Below are 16,402 nucleotides of genomic sequence, written 5' to 3'. Positions count from 1 at the left end.
CCAGAACAGGAATGTTGTGCTCCATCAGACACCACAAACTGAATTATGCTCCCAGTTCAGTCAATGGCAGGGTTCCATTGATTTCTGTGGGTCTGCAGTTACACTTTATTAATTGGTTGCAAAATCCTATTAAAATATTGCTGCTATTGATTGGTTTGGATCATTCATTGAACAAATTTGCCTGGAATTACTCATTTTTTACTATGCTTTGTTTCTTTACATCATTGCTTATCATGGCAACAGGACTTTAATGGGAATAATGTAATTTAGCCTGTTTTAATGGGAACTGTGAGCAAATACTGTGGTTATGTTCCTTATGCCTATGAACTGTGCTGGTGTATGTGAGTGGGTCTCAGCAAAAATCTTGGGCTGATTGTACAAAAGATCCCTGTATAAAAAACATACATATTTAAAAAAATTATATATGTTTTAAAAAAAAATAAATAATAATTAAAAAAAATATATATATACATACCACAAGAGTTCTGTGGCAAGCATCCTGTGTTTGTGGTGAGTCTGGAAGAGAAATGCTGTGAGCCACGAGTTTGCTGCCTCTAAAACAAGGTTGTGAATGAGTTTGCCCTAAATGGGCTGCAAAGGAAATATTAACTTTCCCTGAAAGGAGGATAATTAGGATGTACACAGAGAGCTGTGTTTATTCTCTGAAATAAGGGATATTTTTTCATGTATTTCAGCTTACCTTCCTCTGCTGGATAAACTCTCCAGGCAACCCTCCATTAAGCCTACAGTAAATCAATCCCTGAGTGAATGCTTTTCTTTTAAACCATTATTATCTTGTCTTTACTCGCTGTTATCCCTTCTTTCCCAGGCAGAAAAAAAACCCCAGAACCCCTCAGCTGCTTAACTCAGCTCCTCTTTGCAACAAGGCAGGATTTCAGTGTGATCTCAGGCCCTTCATTACTGCTTGTCACACAGAATGCACCCCAAGGCAGGAGCAGAGCCTCACCACACAAAAGCTGCTCCAAAATAACAACTCAAGTTACTGCCAAAATAACACAAGGTTATTTTAGTACCAAAATAACCCAAATTACTGCCAAAGTAACACAAGTTTACTCTCAAAATAACCCAAGTTATTATCAAAATAACCCAAGCTGCTATCAAAATAACCAAGGCACTACCAAAATAACACAAGGCACTATCAAAATAACCAAAGTACTTCCAAAATAACCCAGGGTATTTTAAAAATAACAGAAGTTACTACCAAAATAACCAAAGTTACTATCAAAATAGCACAAGGTACTACCAAAATAACCCAAGGCAAAATAAACCAAGTTACTATCAAAATAAACCAAGTTGGTATCAAAATAACCCAAGTTAGTATCAAAGTAACCCAAGGCACTACCAAAATAACAGAAAGTGCTACCAAAATAACCCAAGCTGCTATCAAAATAACCCAAGTTACTACCAAAATAACCAAAGTACTTCCAAAATAACCCAATTCACTCTCAAAATAAGCCAAGGCACTACAGAATGACCCAAGTTAATACCAAAATAACCCAAGCTACTCTCTAAATGAGCCAAGTTAATACCAAAATAACCCAAATTACTCTCAAAATAATTTTGTTTCATTTAGGAAAACAAAATCCTTTAGATTTATGGCAAGAAGGTGAATTGCCCATTGAAGTGTTCTTGTCTTTCTTTTCTGCTTTCCTGGAAAATAGGAAAAGGTGAAGATATTTGTGAAAACCAGAACAACAGAAACCAGGAGTAAAAATCTAAGGGAAAAAAAAAAAAACAAACACAGGGAACAATAGATCCTTTTTACAAATTCTTCTAGCTATGAATGTATGCATGAAATATTCAGCCCAATCTCTGATTGTGCCCTAGCATGGGAAATAAAAACCCAGGCATAAACCAGGATACTTCTGCGACCAAATTGAATCCATATGTTCAGAGAAAACCTAATTTGTTACACAGTAAAAGAACAATTTAGGCTATAACTAGCTGGATATTGAAACCCAAGCCTGCTGCTATTCATCTGAACTTTCTTTTTCCCCTTGCCATTTACATCTCTTCAGAAGCAGAAAGCAAATGCACAGGTGCTGAATGTGCCAGCTCACTGGCACGCCAGGGACAGAAAAGGGATAAAAGTCCCATTTTCAGGGAATGTTTTGTGCTGCCCGGGTGTGTTTCTGTGTGCAAAACCATGGTTTTATTATATTATATATAATATATAGATATATATAATGTAATAGATCATAGATAGGAGGGGAGGCAAAGATTCTAGAAATCTTCCCACATTCAGCTTGTCTGTCATATCCAGTGCCTTACCCAACCTCTGCTGCTGGCTCTGCCCATAAAAACATGGAAAACAGGGAAAATGGGAAGGCAGGGGGCCTCTCCTGCTGCTTCTGGCCCCTGGAGCCCTGGCTTGTCCCTTTGGGTTTTCTGCAGCAGTCACTGCTGGGTGCCTGGGCACAGGACTTCAGGAAAACTGAGTGGGGAACTCTCCTGGATAACCAAATTCCCGGAATCCCAGAGGAATTCAGGTCAGAAGGAGCCCCTGAACATCATCTCACCCACCCCACGCTGGGAGCTGCGCCCTGCAAAATCACTGGGAACCCAGTCCAGGCCCATCCCCAGCATCAAAAATGTCCCCAGGGCTTCCCAGAGGGTGAAATTCTGCTTCCCCCAAGGAGGGTTTGGGGGAGAGCCTGGAAATGCACAGCATTTCCCTGCTGGAATGGATTTGGCAGGGTCAACACAGTGAAAAAAAAATGGAATTATCATTGCAGCCCCCTGGCTGCCGCTGAAGCAGCAAAGGAAAAGCTCCCAGCCCAGCAGAACAAACAAACACACATTTCAATAATGCATCAGCAGGTAAACAAACACCAGCGGGGCACAAACAGCAGGGCTGCTTTCTCCCTGGGACCGATGCAGCTCCAATTTACGGGACACGGAAAATAATTAGCTGAGCAAATATCATTTAACCATGTTATTGATTAATTTACAAAAGCATTAAGCTTCCACATAAATTCGCGGTCAGATTGTGTCTGCATCAGGGATTCAGTGTTTGTGCATTCTTGGAAGGATTAAATTAAAGTGCCTTATCTTGCTCAAAACCACTTCTGAAAGGAAATGTGGGGAAATCTTATTTGATGCTATGAATTGCATCTGCTTGTTTATAATTAAAACACAGGAAAGGGGCAAGGCAGGAATCTCATTAGTTGTTCTTCTCTGCATACAGACATGTCATTTCATCATGGGGAAATATCAAAATGCCTGTGAGTAGCTAATCACAGCTCACTGTCAGCCACAGGATCCTACTGGTGTGGCAGGAAACAAATAGGTGCAGGCATAATTTCACCTTTCCTTTTTTCCCCATTCCCACTGTGGCAAGGAATTAATACCCCTGAAGTCAGTTTCCAACTTTTCTGTGCACCCTGGGTGTTTTCCTGCTTGGAGCTCTGCCCTCCTCCCCTTGCTCCTCTCCAGAGAGGGTGAGAGCTGCAGGCACTTTTATTCTGGGTATTTGCACCTAAAAAAGTCCTAAAAATATGGGCCTGAAACCCTTTCCAGGCTTGGAACAGGGACACAGCTCCAAAATGGGGTTTCTGTAGTGGCCAAAGAGCTTCAGAGGCTCAGCTTTCCTGGGCTCAGAGGGAGCTGAGCCCTCAGATGGATGTTGCCCGAGCTGATTTGATTAAAAGTTTCCCATCTCTGCACAAACCCTATCATTTGTGGCTCCAGCCCACTGGAGGTTACACCACCACCGTGTCACCTTTCATTTTCTCCTCTCACAGGTCCCCAGGCTTTTGTGTGCAGCATTCCTGACATTCCTGCTGCAGTGGAGGGCTGCCCACACCGGCTGGCAGCACTTCTAGCACTTATCTTCATTAAAGACAAAAAACCACTGGCTTGGTTTTACCCCAGGGCTGGGCTCCAGCCTCCCCCAGTGACTGCCCTGGGATTTCTCAGGTGGGAATTGGAGCAAAGCTTCACATTTACCTGTTTGCCTGGGAAAATGCAGGCAGGGCAGAGAATGGATGGATGGAGGGGGCCCAGGTGAGACCCCACCTGCAGCCCTGGGGACACAGCAGCAGCAGCAGCAGCACCTGGAGAGAGCCCAGAGGAGGCTCCAGGGCTGGAGCCAGGCTGGGAGAGCTCACCTGTGCTGTTTTCAGGGTGCCCTGTCCTGGGGAGGAAAGATGAATGTGACTCCATGTTCTTAGAAGGCTAATTTATTATTGTATGCACTTGTATTATATTAAAGAATGCTGTACTAAACTAGACTAAAGAATAGAGAAAGGATACTTTGCAGAAGGCTAAAAGGCAATAATGAAAATGACTCCTCAGAGTCCGACACAGCCTGATGGAGATTGGTCATTAAGGACAAACAGTTCACATGTTGGATAAACAATCCCCAACCTCATTCCAAAGCAGCAAAACACGGGAGAAGCAAATGAGGAAAAAATCATTGTTTTCATTTTTCTCCGAGGAAAAGAAGAGGATTTCTCTCCCAGGAGAAGAAATCCTGGGGAAGGGATTTTTCAGACAATATGCCAGTGACACTCCCCTGGAGAGGAGAAGGCTCCAGGGATAGCTCAGAGCCCTGGCAGGGCCTGAAGGGGCTCCAGGAGAGCTGCAGAGGGACTGGGGACAAGGCCTGCAGGGACAGCACACAGGGAATGGCTCCCAGTGCATACAGGTGGGTTTAGAAGGGATGCTGAGGGAGGAACCCCCTTTTGGGTGGTGTGGCACAGAGCAGCCCCTCTGCCCTGAAAGGCTCCTCAAGCACTTTGCTGTCAAATAACAACAACAGCAAGGTCACCTCTTCTGGCAGTGCCAACAAATCCCACGGCAACTGTTTAAATAAAAATCACTTTCCTGCGCAGATTAAAAAAATAATAATTCCCTTTTGGTCAAATGCCTTAGGAAAAATCAATAGTGTTGGCTCCTATCATGAAATGAAAGATTAAATGGGAAACAAGTTCACACCCATGGCAACTCTCATCTGCCTTGACTTTGCATTTCTACATTTATATAATAAAATAATTTGTTCTATTTTATTCCATAAAACATGTATATAAATATGTAATATATAAATACATTAAAATATTTTCTATATATTGATATGTATAGTGGATATTTTAGGTATAATGTATAAAAAATAAAATATATAATATATCTTCTATATATTATATTATATTATATTATATTATATTATATTATATTATATTATATTATATTATATTATATTATATATAAAAATCTAATTATATATAATATAATAGATAATAGATAATTATCTATTATATATCTAAAATTATATAAAATATATATATTATATATTTCTAATTTTAATTTATCGTTTATAATAAATAATAAATCTTATTTAATATTTTAATAAATATAATATTCATTTATGTTAATATATTAATATATATAAAAATAAGAATAAAAATAAAAATTTTAAATGTATATCTATATGAATAGATTTGTGGCACAGGTGTCATTACCCCAAAATTCCCCCTCTGCAGGAAGGCAGGGCCAGGGAATTGTTCTTCTGCCAAACCAGCCAGGTCAGGTTCCTTTCCATGGTGGCTCCTGCAGCAGTGTCCTTGCTCAGTGACAACTTCTTGAGCAGCTCCAAGGACAACAGCCCAAGGGAGAGGCTGGAGAGGGATGGAGAGGATGAAGAATGTGGGGAGGAAAAGCAGAGCCCTCAGCTTCCAGCCCCTTCTCTTCCCTCCCCTGCAGTGTCCCACAGAATCCTTATCTAAATATTTTGTTCTGAGGCTCTGTTGCCTCTTGTTACACCGTGGGTTTGTATTTGATCTTAATCTTCCTCTGTTTAGCTTGTACCAGCCTCTGGCCTTTTCACATTTAAGGATTTTCTGTCTGCAGAAATTTCCCATTAGGAATAGAGGGGGGAGGGAAAGTGTTTCTGTGGATGAGTTATCACATAGGATCCAACATTATATGTAGAGGGGGAAAAAATAAAAGATAAGGCCATTTTAGCATGAATTCCTTTTCCTAGAGGTTTAAGAAAAACCAAATAATCCCTTTTTTGATGGAGGCAGTGCAGTGCAATGACACAATTTACCCCAGTGCAGCTCAGCAGGCTCCAGGCTCTCTCCAGCTTGGAGGGAGCATCCACTCCATCATTTCATCACCAACTGCAGAGGCACCAGCAGCTCCAGTGCTGCCAAAGTATTCCCCCCTCACAAAAGCAGCTGTGCAAGAACATTATCATTACACATCTCCAAAAAGCCTCTTTTTTTTTTTTTTTTTGGAGGTTGTTACAAATTCCCATGTCAGACTGCTGATGAATGTTAATTCCCATTGTCCCAAAACACCACGGAACGTGCAGGCAAATCACGAATTCCTCAGAAAGATAATCAGGATTTCAGGACCTACAAGAAAAATGGAGAGAGGCTGTTTGCAGGAGTTTGGAGTAGCAGGACACAGGGAATGGCTGCAAAAGGAAAGAGAGGGGGTTTGGGTGGGATTTTGGGAAGGAATTCCCTGCGAGGGTGCCAAGGCCCTGGCACAGGGTGCCCAGAGCAGCTGTGGCTGCCCCTGGATCCCTGGAAATTTCCGAGGCCAGCTTGGAGCAGCCTGGGATGGAGGAAAGGGGCTGGAGGCCCGGGATGTTCTCCTGGTGGCCCAGGAAGGAGGGATGGAGCCCCAGGAAGGAGGGATGGAGCCCCAGCAAGGAGGGATGGAGGCCCAGCAAGGAGGGATGGAGCCCCAGGAAGGAGGGATGGAGGCCAGGAAGCAGGGATGGAGGCCCAGCAAGGAGGGATGGAGGCCCAGGAAGCAGGGATGGAGGCCCAGGAAGGAGGGATGGAGGCCCAGGAAGCAGGGATGGAGGCCAGGAAGGAGGGATGGAGGCCCAGGAAGCAGGGATGGAGGCCCAGGAAGGAGGGATGGAGGCCCAGGAAGCAGGGATGGAGGCCAGGAAGCAGGGATGGAGCGTGCTGGATGTGCTCAGTGCCTGATTATCAGCCCAGAAGCCTGGCACACCGTGCTGGGCTGCAGGGAGCAGCCAGCCCAGCAATATCTGCAGTGCTTGCTGCTGGCACGGCACAGGCACAGGAACAGGAGGTGCCAGGTGTTTGCTTCCCTCCTGTGTTGACTGCAGCTCTCAGCTGCTCCTCGCCACAAATTCACTGCAGCAAAGAGGCCGGGCCGAGGGAAAGCCCCACATCTCCCCCTCCAGGGAAGCACAGCCCATTTCCAACCCTTTTTCACTCTTACCTCTGCTTTGCTGCAGCCAGCCAGCCTGGGGTGAGGCTGTTCAGAGAGCCCCAGGCGAGGTTCCCTGTGCTGGAGCAGGGAAGGGGTGGCACCCCACAGAAATGGACACTTTCCTAGGAGTGGAAAGCTCCAGGTGAAAAACAGCAACCAAACCACTGAAAACACCACGGAAACAAACAGAAAACTGAAACAAGCAGAACGAAACCGACTGAAACTGAAACGAGCAAAGAAGAACGAGCAAAAACTGAAACAAGAAAACAAAACGAACAAAAGCTGAAAAACAAAACAAAATTAACAAACACTGAAACAAGCAAAACAAAACAAACAAAAACAAAAAAGCAAAACAAAACACAAAACTGAAACAAGCAAAACGAAACAAAAACTGAAGGAAGCAAAACAAAACAAATAAAAACTGAAACAAATAAAGCAAAACAAACAGAAACCGAAACAAGCAAAACAAAACGAACAGAAACTGAAACAATGAAAACAAAACTAAAAAAAAACTGAAAGAAGCAAAGCAAACCAAAAACTGAAAAAAAGCAAAGCAAAACTAACAAAAACCTGAAAGAAGCAGAACAAAACTAAAACTGAAACAAGCAAAACAAAACTAACAAAAAACTGAAAGAAGCAAAACAAAACTAATAAAAACTGAAACAAGTAAAGCAAAACGAAACAAAAACCGAAACAAGCAATGCCCTCCCAGTCCCCCCACACACAAAAGCAGCTGGCTCAGAACCTCAGAGCTTCCACTGCAGCTTCTGCCAGGGCTCCTAAGGACTCTGTGGAAATGGGGAATTTGGGTGCCAGGATTTTAAACCCCAGAGCCCACAAGTGCTGGGGCCCAGCTTGTGCCCATTCCCTCCTTTGGATGCCCCCTAACAGCTTTTTGGGATGCTCTCTAACAGCTTTTTGTTCTTCTTATGCTGTGCTGCCCAAAGCTGCACCCAGTTTTTGCAGCAAGTGAATGAACCCGACAGAAAAAGCAGGGAAAATGCTTTTCTGTGCTTATCTCAGGCCTGAGAACAATTCAGAATTATTCTGGCTTGAAGCAAGTGCAGTTTAAAGGGTTTTGATACAGAGACTGGTATTTTTGGCAAAAAACCCAACAATGGGATATTTTAAAAGCACCTGCAGTGTGAGTTTTCCTAGCCAGTCATGTTGTGACTCACAAACCCACAGTGCTGCATTCTAAATTCCTTGTTTGCCTCTGCTTTTATTTTTTCTATATCCTAAACTCTAAACTTTCCTTTCCTTAGAGCAGATCCAGAGCAGTTCCCATCTGCATCCTGTCCCTCCCAGCCCTCCAGCAGGGTATTTCAGTGTTTGATCCCTTTCCTGCCCTCAGGATTATGCATTAGGAGAAGGAAGGATCTGGAAGATTGTTTTCCTGTGCCCTTGTTAAGCTCCTCTCTCCCAAGCCTGATGCCCATATGGCCTGTTAATAATGCAGCACCATCACTGAACAGGGTTTGCCTTCAGACAAATCCCAAAGTAAGCACGGGCTGGGATAATGCTCCCTTAATAGGATGTGCCTGGACCAGAGGGGACCAAGCAGCAAACCAAACCATAGGTGTGGAAAGGTGGGAGAAAAATACACAGTATGAATAATAATAATAATAATAATAATAATAATAATAATAATAATAATAATAATAATAATAATAATAATAATAATAATAATAATAATAATTTGTATATTGTAAATATATAATATATAGAATATATTCTATGGCTGCCTGTGCTGCTATTATTATTATTATTATTAATATTATTATTAATAATAATATTTAATAATAATGATAATAATAATAGTTAAGAGCACAGGCAGCCTGAAAAGAGATTAAAAAATACGAGTTGCAAACAGGCAGTGGTGTCAGTTTGAGTTCCTGCTGTAAGGAAAAAAGTCTTCCCCCACCTCAAATGGTAAGGGTAAGGAAATTTGCCCTTTTTTCCCTTTTGGTTTTTTTTTGGGAATTACACTCCAAGAGTGCTATAGGAGGGATGGAGAGAGCCCAGGGCAGCCCTCATAGCAGATCACTGGCAGGGTTTCATGAGGAAACAGCAAAGGAGCTGGCTGCTGATTCTGAATTTAGAATTCTAAAATTCTAAACGATTTTATTTCTTTTAAATTTTTTTCTCTATTTTTTTTTTTAATTTAGAATTTTTACATTTGCTGGTTTAAAGTTCTGTCTCTATACAGATACATGCATGTATGGCACAGGAATGACAGGAATTACAGGAATTACAGCTCCTGCTGCTGTAATCAATACAGCAAACACATTTGTCATATTGATTACATGGCAACCCACGGCAGAGCTCCATTAGCCATCCACAGAGAGGCTTAGGTTTTGGCTCAGGATTAATTTAATAGTTTTTATGTGATGCAGGCAAATCTGCTTTGGCTTTGCAAGGCTGTGACATTGCCAGGTTGGAGGGAATTTGCCGCCCCAAAATCCGCTTTTCCGCATGCTCTGAGCGTGCAGGAGAATATCATAAACCATAATTCCCCGTGAGCCACTCCAGGCTGAGTGTCCCAGTTCCTGCAGGTGCTGGAGATTTTAACCTCACAGTTCTAGCACTGCCCATGCCTCCATTTATTGTTGTTTCCAACCTACCTTATCCAAATTCCAGTCCTTATCCAAAAAGGATTCCCTTTTTTGTTGTTCTTTCCAAGTTCCTTCTAAAAGCAGGAGTGGCAACACTGATGGCCAGAGAGGGACGTTGTCCACGGGCTCCACAGAGGATTTTCACTCCTGCTGACTCTTCAGACCTTACTTTTTATGGGATATTTTAACCTGCAGAACCACAAGGACTTGGATACAAACGCTGATAGTTTTGGGAGAAAAAACAACAATGGGACATTTTAAAAGTACCTGCAGCGTGAGCTTTCTTAGCCAATCATGTTATGACACAAAAACCTACAGCACTTCATTCTAAACTCCTTGTTTACCTCTGTAATTACTTCTATTTTTCTATATTTTAAACTCCAAAACTCTAAACTTTACTTAGTTTAATACGCCTCTGCTTTAAACCCTAAATCCACATTCTCACCCTTAGCACCTCAGTTTGGGAGCCTTTTCCAATGTCTCAGTCCAAATCCTGGGTTTAATTCTTGGCTCACAGGCCCAAAGTCCTGAGAATTCCCTGCATTTCAGATTCCAGCACCCCCTCCCTGTGGGAATTTCTGGGACCTTCATCTCTGCACCCTGCTTGGGACATTTCTCCAGAGAAAGGGAGGAACCTTTTTAGGAAGTTCATTTGGGAAGTTTCAGTTAGTTTAGAGAAAAAAAAAATTTAGGAAGGGTGTGTGGGACGTGTTTTGTCAGCCACCTTTCCTTCCCTAAGCCAGCTCCCAAAGTCTGGTCCCTGCTCCCATCCCTGGAGCTGTCCCAAGGAATTCCTGGAGGTGGCACCCAGAGCTCTGGGCTGGGGACAGGGTGGGCACTGGGCACAGCTGGGACTCCATGGGCTTTTCCAAAATCAGTGATTCTGTGATCCTGATTCTGAAACAGCTCCACTTCTTCCTCCCTTTTCTCTCTTCTTCCTCCCTTTTCTCTCTCCTTCCTCCCTTTTATTCTTGCTCCCCTTTTCTCCCTTCTTCCTCCCACAGCTGCCTCCCCTCGTGCCCCACAGCCCCAGGTCCTTCCCCCCTGTGCCCCCCATGCCCATGGGGACCTGCAGAGCCCCCCAGGAAGGGCAGTGGGACTGGGAGATGGATTTTTCTCTACTCACAGGTCTGCTGCCCCCACAGCAGCCTCCTCCTGTCCGTGCTGGGCTTTGCCCTCTGCTCCTCAACCCCGCTGGTGAAGGTTGGGTTCTGGGAGGTGCCACATTCAAGAGCATCCTCCCCGCTCTAAATGGTGTTTCCAGGGGAAAATTGTCTCCAAAACTGGGGCTGGAGAGGGCTCCAGTGGACCCAGTGGACTGCACTGTGCTCTGTCTGAGCAGAACTTGGCCTCTAGAGATGCTGCTGGGAATTCATTTCAGTCCATCCATTCACTGGGAGCAGGAGCCAGGAGAATCAGGCTTTGGGAATTTGTGAGGATCTCCATCAAATCATTAATTCCTGCCAAATGCACAGAGCAACTTCATTAAGGTTAAGAAAAGAGGCCATCATGTGCAATCAGGATCCCATTATTAAGAGAGAAACCCATTATTCCAGTGACCCTACGCCTCTCAGAAGCCACCAAATTGTTTCTGCAGGCAGATGGGAAAAGAGCCTTTAATGGGTCACCTTTTGGCAGCAGAGAGTGAAACCTGTCTGGATTTCAGGAATTCTGGAAGGATTTTTTTAAAAAATGTTTTCGTTTAAGAGAGTTTAAGACTTAGACAAGTCAGGGGGCTGAGGGACCCCCCTGCAGCTGCTCAGTTTAGTTTCAGCTGCTCAGAAACTTTCAGCTTTCATGTTTTCCAGGTTCTGCATTAATATATAACTCTGAGCTCCATGTAAAGTGCTGGCCAGCTCTCCTCACAGCTCAGTCACACCAAACAATCCTTTTCCAGCCCCAGAACCAAGGACACCACTGCAGCTTCAGCCCAAAAAGGGTAAAAAATGGCAAATTGAGGAGAGCAAGCTGGGAGGATGGGACTGCAGAACCTGGAGCTGGAATTGGACAATGAACCCCAGTCGGGAAATGGACCAAAACTTATAAAAGGGTGAAAACTTGGGACCAATCATCCATTTTGTGACCATTTTGGGTCCAGCCGGCTGGGCTCTTGTGCTGCCCAAGGTGGATCCTTTGAAGCCATTTCAATAAATCCCTGCTTTATTCTTTAACTGTGTCCAGCCTGTGCTCCAGGCTTCAAGGAACTGGCCAGGTGTGAGCCCCAAATCCCTGGGAGTGGGGAATGTTTAGCACACCTGGGCCATTTCTGGCTCCAGTAAATGAAAACAAACCTGCCCTGCAGGGGAACCCTCGCCTCTGCAGCAGCAGCCCCTAAAATCAATGTGCACAATTCTCTGTGCACTGCTCCTGAGCCTCACAGGCCCCGGGCCTCCCTGCAGGCTGCCTTGGACACCATGGCACTTCACCAGGCTGATAATTCAGCTTCATAGGAACCCCCGGGTACCAGAATTGGTTCTGTCTAGTCCCTCATGCCCTGCGTGAAAACAGACAGGCATTTTGCTGAAACAATAAATCCATTGTGTCAACACAAGGAAGCCTGTTCACTGCCTCAAACACCCTGCCGAGGAACAAAAGGCATTAACTTAATGTCTTCATCTAGTTGACAAAAAAGCAAATTAGTTCAGAGCCCCTGATGCCGCCGCGGTTTGCGCCAAGGAAAACTCTTCTTGTCAAAAATCCCATTTCATCAGCGTTTTGTGGGGGGACACAGGGCCCTGCTGAGGGGCACAGGCAGAGCTGCAGCCCCTCCCTGTGCCTCCTGAGCAGGCACAACTCTTTCTGAGGATGCTGGGAGGATGCTCTGCCCCCTGGACCACCACTTGCCTCTCTGGATATCTTCGCAGCTCAGAAAGGAAAGGGTAGGACAGGAATAGCAGATTTGTCTTTCCAAACAAGCTGTGGGGCTGCTGGTAGGTAAAACCAGCACTGAGAGGTGAAAGAAACAATGGGAAGGGTTCCACTGATTGATGGATGGAAATAGATATTTGCTTTTAGAAATAAACTTTGGGTTTGCTGATAAACGAAATTGGACATTGAGAGATGAAAGAAACAACGGGGAAGAAAAACCCCTAAATTCAGTAAGAATTAAAAATTAAAAGGGAGGGTTGTACATTAGAGGGGAATCTTTGGGATCAGGCATTCTGAGAAGTCTGAACCTCTCAAGCACCTCAGAAATGGGGAAAGAGAGAAGGGAAATGTGGCTGGGAAATTGGGATAAAAAGGAGGCTGCATCCTCCAAAAACTTGAGAGATCCCAGGGGAATGCCCCATGGCCTCTCCCTGTACTGGAATAAAGAAAAAGGACTCCTCTGGCTCCTTTTGGGACATGAACCTCTGGTGCTTGTGGATTAATGTTCCCCTGAGGAGAGGAAAGGCTGCCCTAAAGCTGCCCCTGTGTGCCACAGCACTGCCTGTGCACGGGGGTCAGAGCTGGGTTTTGCTGAATGCCAACCTTGCCTGGCTGAGATTGATCGGATCCGAGGTTCAGCAGGGCTGAGCCCAACCCCTGGGGTGCCACTGAGGGCTGGGCTGGGCTCCCTGGGACCACGGCAGCACCTCCCTCCTCACGGTGGGCACAAAGATCCCTCTTGGGGGAGACACAAGGTGGTGGAGTGCAGAAACATGGGACAGCAGAACTAGGAGGTTCGTTTCAAAAGGGGAAAAAAACACCCCAAAACTAAAAAAAAACCACAAAAACCAAACCAAACAAAAAAACCCAAAAACAACAGCAACAACAAAAAAAAACGAACCCAAAAAAACAAAACAAAACCAAAAAAACCACACCAAAAAATAAAGAAACAAATAACACCCAAAAAACCACCAACACACACACACCAAAATAAAACAACAACAACAAAAACAAACAAACAAACCCACAAGCCACTCCCCCAGGAATTAAAAAGGTGCTTACAGTAACCATCCAAGGAAAACTGTCCAACTCTCCCTCATGCTGCCTCCTCCAGGCCTCTTTCCCAGCCAGGTTTGCCCTGCCCTGGGGGCAGCAGTGCAGCTCCAGGCAATGCAGCTGGAATGATGGTGACTTGTGTGGCCATCAATAGGCTCCTGATCAGTCTTCAGTTCAATTTTTCTTCCATTTGTGCCTGCAGTGGTTAGGGAACACCCAGCTGTTTCTTTCATTTCTGACAGAACCTTTCTGAGCCATTTTCCCCCCTGGTGCTCCTGTGCCTGGGCTGGGCTGTGGCCACTCAAGGAGCTTTCCCTGGGATGCTGCAGGAGCAGTTCCCGTGTTTTTGTTGGATTCTGCCCTTCTCTGACCCAGGGATGGGGCAACTGAGAGGTGCTTTAAAGACTTTGGTTCCATTTTCAGCGTCATGAGAAGGCTGAGACGATAGAGATGCTGTAATTCACACCTTCCCCATCAAACCCCAATTATTTCCTAATTATAGGTGTTTCTTGGCCTACCAGCTTTTGCTGAACTCTCAGACTTGGGGAATTCTCTGCAAATCCAAATCTCAGCTCCTGGTGGATGGTTCTGCCCCTCTCTGGGCAGCTTCAGCCCCACAGCCAAGTGGGACATCATTCCCCATGTCCCTATAAATATATGTGCTGTGGCAGGTTTGCAGTGGTTGGCTCAACCTTCCCATGGTACCAAATCCTCTTCTAACGCCCCCTTTGGCATCACTTCATTCCTGGCCAGGGTTTCTGGACGTGGCTGACAAAATCCTGGCCTCCACACGGATGCTGCCACACAACCTCCCCCACCAATTCATACATTTTCAGCAAAAAAAGAAGAAATTCGTGTTCATTGGTTCTAAATGACATCATTCTCCCTCATTAATCAGTATTCTCTCCTCTATTGGTTATTGTTTCTCACTCCCCATGCTAATTAGTCTGTATTTTTAGTATCTTTTTCCTCCAAATGTAGTTTTCCTTTCCAAGACATAGTGAGTCTTTTTTAGCATCTTCTTTACCTTCTGCTTTCTGCAAAGTGTCCCTGTGGTCTGTAAATTCTGTGTTCCAGGTGTCCAATCCATCTTCTCCTCCCAGGCTTTGGTCACTGGAGCACATCAGAGTTAACCAAAAGTTAAAATTTCAGTCATTCTGCCCAGCTTTAGTGTTCCCACTAAAGCATCTTATGGCAACTTTGCTGAGAATAACACACAATTTATAACTTGTACATCCATTGCTTGTGATTAATTAAAACAACATTTTTTAAAAGGCAATTAAACCCATTACCTCCAATTATTTCAAAGCTCCCTCATTTCCAGTTCAGAGTTGCTGTGTCAGCTCGGGGTTCCAGAGGTGGCAGAGCAGATCACACCTTGAGAAATTCATTCTGCTGCTCAGAGGTGGATCAAAGCCCAGGGGAAAAGGGACAAGAAAAGAGAGCAGCTCCCACAGGTGAGGGGGAGAATCCTCTTTTGTTCCTGGGGATCAGGGGATTCTCCTCCTCTATTCCTGTGCATCTGCAGCTCACAGAGCCAGGGTGCCACCATGAGCATGGATGTGGAACCGCCTATACACACGTATTGGTGGCAGTGAAATCAGTGATTTCCCCAAGTGCCAAGCCAAAAAAAAAATCCCCTACCATGCTGCAGAAAAGGAGTATTTGTTGGACTGTATCTCACACCAACTACATCTCTTTCTGTGTTTTGTCTTTAGAGGAGAAAGGATGCTGTTTGCCCTCTGCGTCGAAGGGACCTGCACGTGCCAGTGCCACAGAGGTGAGCAGCCTCTCCTTCCAGCAGGATCAGTTCAGACAGCAGTTCTCACAGGAACTGATGCCAACCATCCCCTAAAATCCCCTGCAGCTCCTGGCAGGGCCCTTCTGCCGTCCCCAGAACAAGAGAGCCAGCAGCAGAAATGGTTCTGGTGGGTTTTGCCAGCCTGTGCTGAGCCCTGGGCTGTGTACCTGCACCTCTCAGCGTTTGTGTGCTGTGCTAACAAGGTCCCCAGGACGTTCAGTCAATAGCCTGGGCAGTGCTGGAGAAATCCTGTGAATAAAATGCTCTGTCCAAACCAGGCACCCCAGGTGAGTGGTGCAGCCTCAGCTTGGTGGAGCTGTCACTGCTACCTGCAGACACCCCCAGCTCCCTGTGAGGCAGAGAAAAGCCCTTTGCCTCCTGTAAAAGCAGCAGAGTTAAATGTGGGGACAGCCCTTCCTCAGCCCTTTTTTATTTCCTTGCCTTCAGGACCAGAGAGCAGGAATCCAGGAGAGTTTGATTGGTGTGCAGTGCTTCCCAAAAAGATCTGCTCCACACTCCAGGTGTAACTGCTGTTGTGGGTACCAGGAGGATGTCTGGCAGCTAAATATCCTAAATAAAACAGCCCTCACTCTCCCACAACTGAATAAACCTGCTGTTTTATTTTACCATTAACAACAGCTCTTTCTCTGTTCTTTTACACAGGAGACAGGCAAGAGTAATTTTCCAATCTCTTCATTAGCAGCTGCTCATTTTCTCATGTCTCCTGAGGGTTAGAGGGGGCAGAGGATTGGATTTTCTTATCAAGTAACTTTCTTTTAATCTCCTTTTCCTGGAAATAATTCAGCTAATAGTCTGGTATTGCAGTGACCTCAAAGAGAGCCAATGC

Source organism: Agelaius phoeniceus, chromosome 2, assembly GCF_051311805.1.
Source record: "Agelaius phoeniceus isolate bAgePho1 chromosome 2, bAgePho1.hap1, whole genome shotgun sequence".
NCBI lineage: Eukaryota > Metazoa > Chordata > Aves > Passeriformes > Icteridae > Agelaius > Agelaius phoeniceus.
This window is presented reverse-complemented; position numbering follows the sequence as displayed.